The sequence below is a fragment of the Odocoileus virginianus genome, chromosome 13, assembly GCF_023699985.2.
Source record: "Odocoileus virginianus isolate 20LAN1187 ecotype Illinois chromosome 13, Ovbor_1.2, whole genome shotgun sequence".
Lineage (NCBI taxonomy): Eukaryota > Metazoa > Chordata > Mammalia > Artiodactyla > Cervidae > Odocoileus > Odocoileus virginianus.
The window spans coordinates 43,478,910-43,494,075 of NC_069686.1; the positions used below are offsets into that span (position 1 = coordinate 43,478,910).

At 39.0% G+C, this 15,166-nt stretch overlaps 1 protein-coding gene across 4 annotated transcripts in view; it reads left to right on the top strand.

Moving 5' to 3' along the window:
• GTDC1 (glycosyltransferase like domain containing 1) overlaps positions 1–15,166 on the top strand; it is a 571,706-nt gene that overhangs the window by 545,195 nt on the left and 11,345 nt on the right. For 2 of the 4 annotated variants that reach the window (XR_011490993.1, XR_011490994.1), the window contains exons 12-13: positions 4,044–4,115; positions 7,080–7,221. The gene's annotated coding sequence lies outside the window, so the exon portion shown is untranslated. The remainder of the gene's footprint in view (positions 1–4,043; positions 4,116–7,079; positions 7,222–15,166) is intronic. The other 2 variants (XR_011490995.1, XR_011490996.1) reach the window with 2 other exon arrangements.

Below are 15,166 nucleotides of genomic sequence, written 5' to 3' on the forward strand. Positions count from 1 at the left end.
GCATCATCTCCAAAATCTTAATTTAGTCAGCCTTCTGCCCACACCTCCTATGTTTCGGCTCATTCGACATATTACATTGACAGAAACATTTTTTTCCTTCAAAACATCAATTCACTGGCCAAAGAAATCATCATTAAAAAAAAATGTTTATCCAGGTTAGACACATGCTAGATATAAAGATCATTATTGTACTCACTGCTTTGCAACCACACTGCTCACACTTCCCCATCACACTAGTGTGGCAAAATCAACCCTGATTTAACCCAATGTTCATCTTCTCTTCTCCTGGTCTTTTCATTCACTTATTTACTTATTTTTTTCCTCATCAACACAGTTTTTTATGGAATACCCACTCTGCTCTCAGTAAGAGATAGAGCAGTGAATGAATGACTCAAAGCTTCTTGCCTTCATGAACTTACATTCAACACTGTGAGATTTCCCTAGAGACTCCTTTTTCTGCTTCCTTGAAAATATTTTCCTTCATTTCTTCTCGCCTAGAATATCCTACATGCTCTCCACAATCCCTCATTCTCAGTGATGACACTGATAGCCCCTGAAAAAGAAACTGAAGAAATCAGATATATACTCCCTTACATTCCCATCACCTAACATAGAAGCCCAACTCTACATATATCCGTCTTATTTTTAACATGAAGAAAAATACATAATGTGATATACATATACATATGTGTATACACACACATATAAATGTGTCTGTATATATGCACTCCTCTGTTACCTTCCTAGAGACCTAATTTTTGCAGTTCTTCTCTCTCTCCATCACCAATTTCTTCTCTCACATTATTAGAAACCTCTAATGACCACACAGTCCCTTCTAGTGCTTCATGTCTCTGCCACCCTGCAAAGCATCATTTCTCTAAAAATTATCTGTACTCTATCTGTCCATGTTTTCACCTCTTATTCACTCTCTATGCTCTTCAATCTGGCCTCATTTTTCTCCACGCCATTAAAGATACCGTTGTCATGAAATTCATCTTTCTTTAGTTTCCTTGATAACAGATTCCCCTGGGGTCCTTTTCACCTTTTTGGTTACTCATTCTCAGTTTTTTTTTTTTTTTCAGTGAGTTCTTTTTTCTTACTCCTTCTCTAAGTATTGGGCTTCCCTGATAACTCAGCTGGTAAAGAATCTGCCTGCAATGCAGGAGACCCCATTTCAATTCTTGGGTCGGGTAGATCCTCTGGAGAAGGGATAGGCTGCCCACTCCAGTATTCTTGGGCTTCCCTTGTGGCTCAGCTGGTAAAGAATCTCCCTGCAATGTGGGAGACCTGGGTTCAGTCCTTGAGTTGGGAAGATCCTCTGGAGAAGGGAATGTCTATCCATTCCAGTATTCTGGCCTAGATAATTCCGTGGACTATATAGTCCATGGGGCCTCAACTGATTCTTACCTTTTTGGTTATTTATTCTCAGTCTTTTTTCAATGAGTTCTTTTTTTCTTACTCCTTCTTTAAATATTGGAGTCCTCCCAGGACCCATCCTGTACTGTTTTATCTGCATTTGCCTGCTCTCCCTAAGTAACTTCATCTAGTCCTATGATTTTAAATGATGCCTACATGTATGGATGTGAGAGTTGGACTGTGAAGAAAGCTGAGTGCTGAAAAACTGTTGCTTTTGAAATGTGGTGTTGGGGAAGACTCTTGAGAGTCCCTTGGACTGCAAGGAGATCCAACCAGTCCATCCTAAAGGGGATCAGTCCTGGGTGTTCATTGGAAGGACTGATGCTGAAGCTGAAACTCCAATACTTTGGCCACCTCATGGGAAGAGTTGACTCATTGGAAAAGACTCTGATGCTGGGAGGGATTGAGGGCAGGAGGAGGAGGGGACGACAGAGGGTGAGATGGCTGGATGGCATCACCGACTCGATGGACTTGAGTTCGAGTAAACTGCGGGAGTTGGTGATGGACAGCGAGGCCTGGCGTGCTGCGATTCATGGGGTCACAAAGAGTCGGACACGACTGAGCGACTGAACTGAATGGAACTGGACGTGCTTATATCTCTGGTATTGACTTCTCCCATGATGTTTGAATGCTAACTGACTACTCAAGATATCTACTCGGGTATATATTAGCATCTAGTCATCTCAAACTAAATGTTGTTAAGAAAGAAGTCTTGACTTTTCCTGGACTGAACAATTTTCTTTCCCAATCTTCCTCGTTCCAATAAATGGCATTGATACCTAGCACCTTAGACCTGGGAATTCTCCTTGATTCCTCCCTCACCTTCATCTTCTAGTGTCACTCTACCAATGCATTTTTTTTTAATTACATCCCCCAAAGATACTTCAAATGTCTTCATCTTTTCTCCATCTCCACTGCCACCATCTTTGTCCACACTGTGATTATCTCTTCTTGGTCTACTGAGACAGTGTCTTGATTGGTCACCTTGCTCCCATTCTTACACGCTTATAATCTATTTTCTACCCAGAATCTATAAGGATCAGTTAAACCCTGAAATCAGATCATGTAGCTCCCTTGTTACTACGATTGCAGGCTGCCAGTATCACTTAGATGAAAACCTGAACTCCTTATAATTCCTCGCAGGACTTCATCCTTCCTTTTTGCATCATCATCACATAATACTCACTCCCTGTTTCATTATATTCCCATAGTATTGCTCTCTTTTCTGTGTCTTAAACAGAGTGAGAGAGCTCATTGATGCATTTTGTTGCTGTTGTTTTTGCCTGGAATGCTCATCCCTGCTCTCATCACATATATCTCTTTCTTGTTTGTTCCTGAAATTTCCATTCAACTGTAACCATTACTCAGAAAGCCTTCTTATACCATGCTAATTAAAGTAGATATTTTACCACACTCCTCTCACTCTCATAATATGATTGCTTTCATTTTTTGAGAGAATTTCTTATGAGCTGAGGTTATTTTGCTTATTATTTGAAGAATGGTGTGTTGTCTGTCTCTTCTAGCAGACAATAAGCTATTTGAGGGTGAGACTCATGTTTCATTTCATCTCTTCTGTATTCTCACCACCTCAAATAGTGCCTTTCCCATGCAAGTTTCACAATAAATATAGATTGAATAAAAGAATAGTTAGTAATATTCATCAGCAATTCACAAATACAAGGAGACATGCCTGCAAGAGATAAAGTAATTCTGGAAAGGGAAACATATATCTTGATGACTCTAGTAAAAAGTATTGGGTTTAATTTTTCCTTCTTCAAGGAGAATTGCCTTGGTTAAAAAAATAATGACTATATAGCATTTGAATAAGTAAACTACATCTATATGAATCAGAAGGCCCAGCTCTTAAAAACAAAAGGAAAGTAAAAAAGTTTCAGAATAATACATAGTGTATCCATGTATAAAAATGTAAAACTCCATAAGGCATCTCTTGTTTACATATGCAACTTACTTGGTAAAAGCAGAAAACACTGACTTTCAGGACAGAGCCATTCCATATTCATTATCATTGCTACTTCTGAGATGGGAAAGGAATGGGACTCCGGCAGGGAACAAAAAATACTTCGGTTTTATCTGCAAAGTTTCATGCCTTTTATTTAAAAAGTCTGAGGCAAATCTGACAAAGTGCTAACATTCTGCAGTTGGGTGGGTTGATGCTTGTTTATTATATTTTTCTTTATAATTACTGTACTTTCAACATTAAAAAAGAAACTTAGTTAAGGGCTTTCTATACCTGTGGTCTGTGGGGTACTTAAGGAATTAATTCATAAAACATAATGTCCTTGTATTTAAATCAGGGGTTAACTAATTCAATTTGGCATCTATCTTTATGATTCTTGGGTGGGCTTCCTTCTGGCTGGCGTCTGTGTTTTTGGGTCAGACTGAAGTGGTGTGGAATGTGGAAATAGGACGGAAAACATCTGTGCACTGACTCAAATATCTCTCCTCTGTTCCTCCAGGGTTGGCTCTTTTCCTCCTGACTTAAGAGTGGCAAAAATAACAAATGTCGTTTATTGAGGACATACTACATGTTAGGGACTCTGTGTACCGTATCTCATCAATGCTCACAGCAACTCATTGAGGTGGATATTATCACTCCTGTTTTACAGGCAAGAAGACTAAAACTTGGAGATGACTTGTGCCAGACCATGCAGCCAGCAGAACAGACGATGGAGATAGAGGTCAGAGTTAAATTTATCTGACCCAAAATTGGGGGTTTTCTCTTCTACAACTTTACCTATTTCTTTTTGACCAAAAATGCCTCTGTGACTTCTAGAGTTTTCAAGTTTTGCTTTGAATTTAAAAGCTGCCTTCCTTTTATTCATGCACTTGGTCAATAATCTATCCCTTTCATAAAAGACATATTTAAACTGAGCTGAGCTTCATCTTTAAGAGATGAGATGGAGAGTCATATTATTTAGTAGTCACCATCTCTGTTACAAACTGGAATTTCATGGATGAAAAACAGGGTAAAATCAGAGTTGAAATTTTATTTTAGTTATACACACCACCTATACATGTGTGTATTTGTGTATCTGTAATACAGATATGTTTGTATATATGTACATGGGGGAGTGTATATGTACATCTTAAGAGAGTTTGGCAAAAGATATCAAAGGAAAGTGGGGGAAATTTGAAGGAATAAATAAGCACTACTAAGAATTGTACTCATAAAACTTTGGATTTGAGCTAATCAAGGCTGAGCCTTGTGAAATAGACAAGATTTGTTTTCTCAGGATCTATTTATTATTATTTCTTTATCATTCTAAGTAGCTAGAGCAGTGTTTCTGCCTATAAATTTCTTGAGTGAGTGACATGTTTTGACATCCATCTCCCATGTGGGACCCTGTCCTTCATCTCACTCACACACCCCACCACTGATATTTCCATGCTCATCTAGGGGTGCTGGAGCCCACCTTCCAATACCCAACCTAGGTACCAGTTCCCACTCACCAATGTTCCCTTAAAGATGAATCAGCCTTATTGCTTCCTGGTGAGAAAAGCAAATCGGGACAACTGCACCCTTTAATGTAAAATGGGCAATATCTTCTCTGTTGTAAGTAGCACATTTTCATTTTTCCCTTCTATTCTCATATTTTATTTAATGTTATATTCCCATATTTAATTTTGAAAAACTTTTTATTTTATATTGGAGTAGAGCTGATTAACAATATTGTGTTAATTTCAGGTACATAGCAAAGTGATTTAGTTTTATGCATTCGTGTATCTATTCTCTTTCGAATTTTTTTTCCAATTAGGTTGTTATATACTATCAAGCAGAGTTCCCTGTGCTATAGAGTAGATCTTTGTTGTTTATCAATTTTAAATATAGAAGTGTACACGTGTCAATCCAAAACTTCTTAACTTTAAAGGGTTGTCTCATTTACCTCCCCTCACCCCCATGATAACTTTATGTATTTCAGGCAAAATGACATTAAAAAAAAAAAATAGAGAAAAAATATCTTTCTATGTGTCTCAGAGCAGGTACGTTGCTGCTTTTTCTCAGTTTGTGTGTTAACAATTCTGTTATTCAGACCATCGTGTTGGAGCATATCAGGACACTGAGAAATACATGACCACGCTTTTTTCTGGAAGAATGTATTTTGTCTTTCACTGCTGATTGGAAATAGAGGTTTTTGTAATGAAAGCAGATAAAGAACATAGGTTAGAGATAATGAGGGCAGGCAAGAAGGGTGTGATTTCTTTTTAAGTTGTAGCATGAAACTGAAAAATACAAGAAATAGAAAAAAATTTTTTAAACTAAGGTATAGTAATTAAACTTGAATCAATGGAAAATAACACTTTACATGAACATATATAGGTGGTTGTTTTCTTTCATTTACAGCTGAGATGTAATTTTGTTCAATTCCTTGGAATGTCAGCCTTTAAAACATATATATATATAATTTATATATATATATATGTAGACCAGAATAACAGCGATAGAAACAGTTAAGTGTAACACCACAGGCTTTTTCAAAGCATTCCTTAGGATTTTGAAGATTTCAAATGGAAACAAAAAATCAACTTCATGGATATAGATGGCAGTTCTGTAAGTCATTTTTGTGCTCACCTGGGGGAGGGATTTGCTTGTAGAAGTTTTAAATAAATAATATAAATGGAAAGGAGAGATTAGATCATAGGATGGAAACTTTGGGGGATTATATACATCTTTTCTGTGGCCTTTCTTTTTTATTCCTTCATAGATATGCTTGATGGTTACTTCATGGTGGGAATAGCATAGACATTATCAGGCCTCAGATTTACTTACAAAGGTAAATAAAGCTCTTCTCTATTGTCAAGTAAGTTAAAATGTACTAGAGCCTATTGACTTTGGTATATTGAAATAATTCTGGCAGTTTCTATTGTTTTTTGAGTATCAAGTCCATTTGAGAGTAGTGGTCAGTCATGGTAATCCCTCCCCCAGTCTTGCTCATAAAAAGTGATTTATCTTCTATACTTAAGTGTTCTGTGAATTGATTGATGGTTAGGTAAGATAATTAATGAAAAGTCACTTCTATCTGATATAGTTTCATTTTACTTTCAGCATAATTTCTGGACACAGTAATTGTGTAACAGTAGTTTTTCAGGTATCTGTTTTTATTAAAAAAATATTACACTTGAAATGAGATGCTGTCTGGGATTTGCTTTACAATTCTCAAGGGAAAAAAGTAGCAGAAAAGATTAGGAAAATGTTGGCACTTAAATTTAGGCAATGACTACTTGGAGCTTTATTATACCCTCTATCTAGTGTATGTATAAAATTTTCCTTCTGCATTCTTAGCTACAATTTACCTGTGAATTTTTTTTTTCTCATCAGCTATTTGGTTATCCTGAAATATTACTCATATAAGAGTCAGAATACTTGATTTACTTCCTTTATACATCAATTTTCAGAATACTGTTCTATTTTCTAGGTATGCCTTGTTTTAGAGAGAATTTTAGAATTTACTTTTAGAGAATTTTTGTTTCTTATTTTACTTGATTTTTTAAAAATATACTTGATATCTTTAAATCCATTTCCATTATTACACATTTTGATGCCCAAGTTATCCCATCTTAGGTCAGTGGGAATCTGTTCAGATTGGCTCTTGCGTCTTTTTGGCACAATCACACCCGTCTCTGGTGGCTTTCTTGTCTTACAGCAGAACGAGAAGCCCCAGAGTCATCTTGTGCACTTTCTGTCTAAGAACTAGAATCTGTCATGTCTCCACAAGCTCAGGACATTTTCTTCTCAGCCATGGAGGGGTCTGCCTGTTCTAACTGCAAGGAGGAGACACTGGGAAGGTAAGGGTGTGCCGGGCTGTGCTAAGTCACTTCAGTCGTGTCCAACTCTGTGACCCCATGGACTGTAGCCCGCCAGGCTCCTCTGTCCATGGGATTCTCCAGGCAAGAATACTGGGGTGGGTTTCCATGCCCTCCTCCAGTGAAGGAAGGTTACACTGTGAATATTTGTTAGCAGAAATGGGAAAGTTTCTTTGGATGAGCTGCTGCCAGACATCATTGCTTATTCTTGTGGGTGGCCCATGCTTCTCACAGACATCACTTAATTATTACAGTAAGTGGCAGGGTGATAAAGAATCCGTCTGCCAATATAGGAGATGCAAGAAATGCGGGTTCAATGCCTGGGTCAGGAAGATCCCCTGGAGTAGGAAATGGAAACCCATTCCGGTACTTTTGCTTAGAAAATGCCATGGACAGAGGAGCCTGGCAGGCTACAGTTCATGGGGTCGCAAAAGGTCAGACACGAGTGAGCGCACACAGCACAGTGTAAGTCCAGACCAGCCAGCTATCTCTCTTTAACTTGCTCCAGATTTACTCTGGCTTACAAACAGAGATCCTGCTGGCCTCTGTATGTCTCCATTTCACTGGGTCAGTCTTTACCCTTCAAATCTTTCTAGTGTCCAACTTTGCCAATAGGATAATTGGCTTCTCAGTTATAGTTGGCTCATATTCTTCCACTCAGTGTCTAAGATAGAGAGTCGTACTCAAACATCAACACCATTTTCTTCATCCATAATGTTTTCCTGGTAACTCTTTTAGGCATAACTAGAACAAGAGTTATCAAGGAGAGCACAGTTCTGATCAAGGACTTTGCACACAAAATCTCATTGTCTCATTTCATCCTCACCACAGTCCTACAAAGTGGGTGTTACTGTTCCCATTTTACAAGACCACACTGAGGCTAAGAGAGGTCAAGGATACTCCTTTCAGAAGCTGGGAGTTCCACAGAGGACTCTGAAGCCAAAGCTGGAAAATTTATCCACTGTTTAATGCCTCCTTTATCCTCAGGAATGCTAGAGATACAAAGGAATCTAAGACATGGGTTTTCTTCTCAAAGAGTTTATAATCCCAACTGAGAAAGAATCCTCACAGGAAAAATATATCAACACGAAGAGGCATATGACAAGAGACATGTCATTGTTTCCCTTCCAATCCACTTACCCCGTGCTGTCAGATTAATTTTACTAAAACGTTTTTGCTCTCATTACCCCCTGCTTCAAACTTCAGAGTTTCCCCACTGCCTTCAGGATAGAGTCCAGCTTGCTTGCTTGGCGTTTCAGGGATTCCCCACTTTGGCCCTTACCTGTCTTCTCATGTGTGAAATTCCACTGTGAGCTGGCTTGCTAACCGGGTTTCTAAGCCAAAGGACACGTCTGGTGCTCTATGCTTTTGTGTCCTAGAAATGTTATCACATAAAGGCATCCAAGTTTTTCTTAGCTCCACCTTTTAGAACAAGATCCACAAAAGATGTAAAGTCAATGGTTGCTCTGAACCCTCCTCTGTTAGAACTCTCCTTTGTAGCCAAACAGTAGTCTTATCCCCCAAAGGCAACTTCCCCAATTTCTGTCTTTGGGTCTTTGCTTATGTTACATCCTTGCCTTGGGGCCTTCATTTTTCCTCACCTGCCTTCCTTTCAGAGCCATTGACATCCTGGAGCCTCCCTGATTTCTAATATGATGTCATTTGAAAGTCCTCACATCTTATTGTTTGTACCAATTACTACATAGAGTCTTAGGTTACCACTTATACATATTTATTGCATTTGGTCTTTTTCTAATTATGAAAGTAACAAATGTTCAAGCAAAAACTTGGGGATGTGCCAGGCACAATGGGAGAAAATTAATTACTGATAATCTCACAACTCAAAGATAAGCATTGCTAATATTCTGCTGTGTGTGTACATACACACTACAGGATATATATAACAACAATGGTATCACACTGTACCTGTGATTTCATAACTCGATCTTTTCTGTTAGCAGAATTTCTCTGGTCAATAGTATTTAAACACATAAATTTTATTTTATCTTTAATTAATTAATTACTTGGCAGTGTCAGGTAGTTGCCCCACGGCACGTGGGACCTTAGTTCCCTGACCAGGGATTTTATCTGCAGCCTCTGGACCACCAGGGAAGTCCCCCCATCGATTGTAAACATCTTCAAAATACCTCATTACATAAATGTTCCTTTGCTTAGTTATTCAATTTTATGTTAGTAGATATATTGCTTGTCTACTATGAAAGAGAAAGTGAAAGTGTTAGTTGCTCAGTCACCTCTGACTCTTTTGAGACCACATGGACTGTAGCCCATCAGGCTTCTCTGTCCATGGCGATTCTTCCAGAAAGAATACTGGAGTGGGTTGCCATTTCCTTCTCCAAGGGATCTTCCCCACCCAAGGATTGAACCCAAGTCTCCAGCATTGCAAGCAGATTCTTTACCATCTGAGTCAGCAGGGCAGGAAATATATTTTGGACTTCTTAACTTTTTAATGTGGAGGAAATAAGAATATTTGTTCTAACGGTAGACATACCAGGTTCAAAACTTCTTCCTAGCTCTTCTCCTTTAGGCAATGATAATATCTACATTATATTTCCTCATCTTTGGAATATTCATCAAAATACTGCTATGTCACAGTTTTGTTGCAAGATAACTGGTCCATGGTAAGTCAGTAATAAATGCAGTTTGCTGTAATTTCTACTTTTTGGCCTCATGTTTTTTCACCTATAGTGAAAGTGAAAGTTGCTCAGTCGTGTCTGACTCTTTGCGACCCCATGGACTATACAGTCCGTGGAATTCTCCAGGCCAGAATACTGGAGTGGGTAGCCTTTTCCTTCTCCAGGGGATCTTCCCAACCCAGGGATCGAACCCACGTCTCCCGCATTGCAGGTGGATTATTTACCAGCTGAGCCACAAGGGAAGCTCATAACTAGATCATAAATCCTTTATGGGAAATAGTTTTATTTCCTGGGGCTTGTGTTTATCGGTTTCATAAACCGATAAACTGTCTGTCCATTGTATTGTAATAGGTGGTTAACAGCTACTTGTTAATAATCATAACAATGATGCTTCAATAGTCACTGAGTGCTCGCTGGGTAGGGAGTTGCTGTTAGTAATTGTCCTGGGCAAACCCCAAACTTCTATTGCTTCTCTAAAACTTTTCTTTCCCCATCCAAATGCTCATTTTGGTGTTAATTTTAGTTTCCCAATAATCCACTTTCCCCTGTATCCCTTACATTCCAGTTGTTATGCTGATTAGCGGTCGTAGGTGTAGATGGTGTTCTAATAGCAGGATTTGGGAAGGTCTATGCTACCCCATGTGATGGTATTTCTAGGGTACTAATGCACGGCACTGGGAAACATATCTTTGGCTGAGCTAGCCAGTTCAAAAGCCAGCTTCACAGCAGAATTTCACACATGCAAATGAGCCATTGTGATCCTGGTCATGAAAATTCATGGAATAGTGGCTAGTTCAGTGTGGATGACCTGTCAATTTGGCAGCCAATCATTTAGTTAAACATCCAAATTACTGGCCAGTTACTCCAACGAAAGCTAGTCTTCCTGTTTGTGACTGGGTTCTATGTAATCCTATTAAAAGCAATGACATTCCCTTTGGTTTGTGGCAGCTAATGTGTAGAAGTACCATGCAGGCATAGGACATGTGTCTGGCACAGTTTAAAAGTGGGCATTGTGAGAATGGACTATTTGTGTTACTACTGGATTTATCTTAAAATCCTAAATATCTTTCATTGACTAACAGGCAAAGTATCCTGATTTCATGGGTACCTCTATTAACTAGTTTCATCAATTGTAAATAGGAGATCCTCTAAGGATTGCATCATCATCTTTCAACGTGTACTAACTGATTTTGTTGGATCTATATTTCACTCCTAGGCCCAACCTGTCCTGTTCTGTCAGGCAAGCAGACAGAAACCCATGGAGACTACTCAGAGCCTGGTAGACCTTAGGATCTGACTTGACCCACTCGTAGCTTAATTCAGATGTAAGATAATAGCATTGTTATGTTGGAAAGCAAATCTAGAACAGTAAACCCAAATCACAGACTTCACTGAAAATATAAGGAAAACGTCAGACTTTAAGTGGAGTGAAATGCACACAATCGAGCCTGAAAGTTCTGAGAGTTCAAGTATCGGTTGCAGCCCAGAGATCCCGGGAAGCATGAATTTTAGGTTAAGATGCCTGCCCTGGGTGTGAGAGTGAGGTGCAGGAATAGAGAGAGACAGAGGAGAAGCACAGAGAGAAAAAAAACAAAGAGAAGCAGAGAAACACATAAACACAGAGACAGAGGCAGGTTGGAGACACAGGGAATGTAACTCCAGTTCTTTTAGCAGAGCACAACTTCTCAACGCGACGTTCAACTGGATTCTAATAAATGCTTTCCAATATTTGTAATCCCTCCTTCTTCTGGTGAATTAAATCCCTCATGTGAGAGACACAACATATCTCACACCTGATGGTTTTTGACCTTAGTCTTGAGAAATTCTACAGGGACACAGGTTTCATTTTAAAGGCAAGTATGTAGGCTGTTTGAAAACACGGTATTACAGGTTAAAGGACTATATATTTGGCTTTCAAGTGAAAAAAACTTTTGTGTATACTGAAGACCACTGATTGAATAATTATACTAAAAACACTACTGATTAGGAAGGCTTGTTTCACATATTTTTAAAACAGTGTTTAATATATGTTATATTTTATTCTCACAGTAGCCCTGATGTTAGGTAGGAGAGAAATTGCAATATGTATTTCAAATTTAAAGAAATGGAAGCAGAATATGTATAGAGACTTTTCTGGAATTACAGATGCACAATAAAAAAATGAACTCTAGAAACCAATCTTTGATTTTAGGCTGAATCTATATATCCCTTTTGATAGAACACTGATATAACCAGCATAAATCCTTTTGTTTCCTAATACAAAATATATGAATTTAAAATAGTGTTCTTGAAATCGGACAAAGTAAGAGAATCATAGAGATTTAGAAGGTAGGCAGTCCTAGAGACGAACACTAATCCGACCTCCTCATAGTAAGGATGAAGCCCTGACCCAGAGGGCTTGAGACAAAAGCAGGACTCGAGCTGGCCTGAGGGAACACAGAGAGCTGACAGTCTAATGCCGTGAGGACTTGCCCCTGAATTTCCTGCTTTCGCTGAACTAGGAAGAAGTGAGGTGTAAAAGCATCTATTCTATGGCTTATGTAACTTAGGTTGAATGATCTGGTGGTCATTTTGAAATATAGGTGTGAGTCAAATCCGATCCTCTACTTAGACAACGCTCAGAAAGTTTAAAATTCTGACGGTTTCTCAGAAATGGTTTTTATAGGATAATGTATAGTTCTGCACATTCAATTGACCTGGGAACATATAAGGAAATATGACAAATTAACGTCTCTGCTTCTCAGGCTATAATAGAGAATCATAGGTTAGAATAGGTAATACACATATCAAAGATGGATATATAATATATACATCTACATCTACTCACCCACATCCATACACACACACACACACACACACACATATATATATTCATGTGTAATCATCTATAAAAATTAGGTTTTAGGGGTATTTAAACATTCTTCATTTATAACTTGCTTTTAGGGAATTATTTAGTTATGCAAGATATCACCATATTCAGTATTTTTTTTTAATAATAAACATGTCTAGTCAAAGAAGGCATTAATGAAGCAATTCCCCAAATAAAACAGTCCATGATATCTGAGTTGCAGCAGAGAGAGAGTGTGGTCTTTGTAGTCTAATCAAGATCACAAGACTTGTTTTGAGCGTCTGTCATCTTTAATTTTACGGCACTTCATTTCAGAGTAGGACTGCCAGGGTCACATGCAATTAAAACACAGGCAAGATTTGTCTTGTGAAATCTTAACATAAAAAGTAATGTGTTACTCCATTTTAACTTTTCTACTGAACTCTGTGAACTCACTAATTACTTTTCCCCCCTCTTGTCACCTTTTTGATATGACATGTATTTTATAGAGGAGATAGAAGTTTGGAATTTTTTTTTTTTGTATCATGCATACGATTGAGGATAACAAAATTAAACCAGAGAAAAAAGAAATTCGTTTTTCAGAAATGCATTTAAAAAAAAAAAGAAATATCTGAGTCCTCCAGCTTCAATTACAAAGAAACTCATTGATTGAATTCTAGGAAATAACTGTTAATCTGCTTAACTAGGGCAGGTAGAAGTGTAATAACGGACCAACGATTTTATGCAGGCCAGGATGGTGAACCAGAGTTTATTCTCTGGGGTGTGGGGCAAAGGGGCTTTTATGTGATTGGCTGTGAAAAGTATTAAAAGCCAGCGCCAACGTGGAGATTTGGAGCGCAAGGAGGCTTGTTCCATCTTAGTGATCAGTAAATTGCATAGACCCTTATTAACCTTATTGATAAGGAGCTTAGGGAAGTCCCATTCAGGCCACAATATATTCTTCTTTTTGTTCTCCTGTCTCCGCCTGCGATCCCAGCCGCTTTGTAAGGAGAGCCTTTATGCTGCGCCTCAAAATTCAGCGTGAGTAGCTGCGCCTTTAAGTCACTGCGGCGGAAGGGCTTGCAGAGCAAACCCATGCACAGGGTCTCAGGGCCTATTGCGCGGGTGTTGCAGACACCTGGAGAATGTTTGCAAATTTTGTGCTTAAAGAATCTTTTATATTGCTCCTCTTTCAATGCAGCTGGGGTCTGTAGGGATCAGGGGATTATTTTTGATACCTGTCGAAAAGAGTTATGTCTACACTGATTTTCCATCCCTCACTACTAATTAACCTTATTGTATACAGGAAACAGTCTATTTAATACCTGCATTCTTTCTGTAAAGCCAAGTAAAATGAAATCCACTGTGAAATCTAGTTAGCGTTTGCCTTTTTGAAGTCATTTTTAAGTTTCCAGTTTTAGTGACTGTGACCTCAGAACTGATAGCTAGAAAAATGGTGAGCTCAAAACAATTTTGGTTCCAATTGTCTTCTTCACCCCCTCCCACTTAAAAGCTGCCTTTCACCTGGACTTGGGAGGAGGCGTTAGGAACCGGCACCTTCAGCTAGTCGATCGTTCCCTGGAGTCTTCCTCATTGTCCTCTCCCAGGAATTCTAACGCATCTCTTCATCCCCTCATGGGCTGGCCCGCGGTCCCCTGGCTCTCTCCTCAGCAGTGGAGCACCTCTATCATTTTCCTTTCAATCAAGGAGGCTTGACTTTGACTAAGGGGCACATCATGACAAATTTGTGCACCCGCAGTACAAATAGATGCTGAAGCAGAGGAAAGAATCTGAATACTGAAGGGAATCCCATTAGTGGAGTATTTGCGAGGGAAAAAAAGGTAGGGTCTAGCAATACAGAGCAGAAATGAAACTGTGCAAAATGTCACCAAATGATGTGGAAAAATCCACACTTCTTCAAGCATGCTGTGCAATATGGACTCAGAACACACTTTGCTAGTGATGTGAGAATGGTTAGCGCAAGTCCTGCTCTTCAAATGTGAGTGTGCCTGTCTCAAATAAACTTGTCAGCTTAAATGGTGCCAGAGGAAAGTGTGGATTTTTCAGACCGATGCTTTGTATTTGCCAGATTTCTTGGCTTTAGAGATTTTCATACATGGGTCAAAAAGTCAGTGCTCTCTAGCATTTATCTGATACATAAACCCTATATTTGGCAGAGCAGAGAAGGTGAATGGAAGATGGGGCTGGGTATTCCGGATGCCTGGACTTTTCCAGATCCAAAACAGGACTTTTCCAGATCCCAAAGAGAATTTGCATACAGAGTAGACTCACATGAGACAGGTGAGCAAACGCATTGGCCCTCTGCTGCTGTGCTTTTGGAAAGAAGTTGTTCTTGTGCACTGAATCTTCAAGAGAGGCAGCTGAAGGCGTGTCTGTTTGATGGTCCCTTACAAGTGGGACTAGGAGTCAGTACAGACACTGGTGA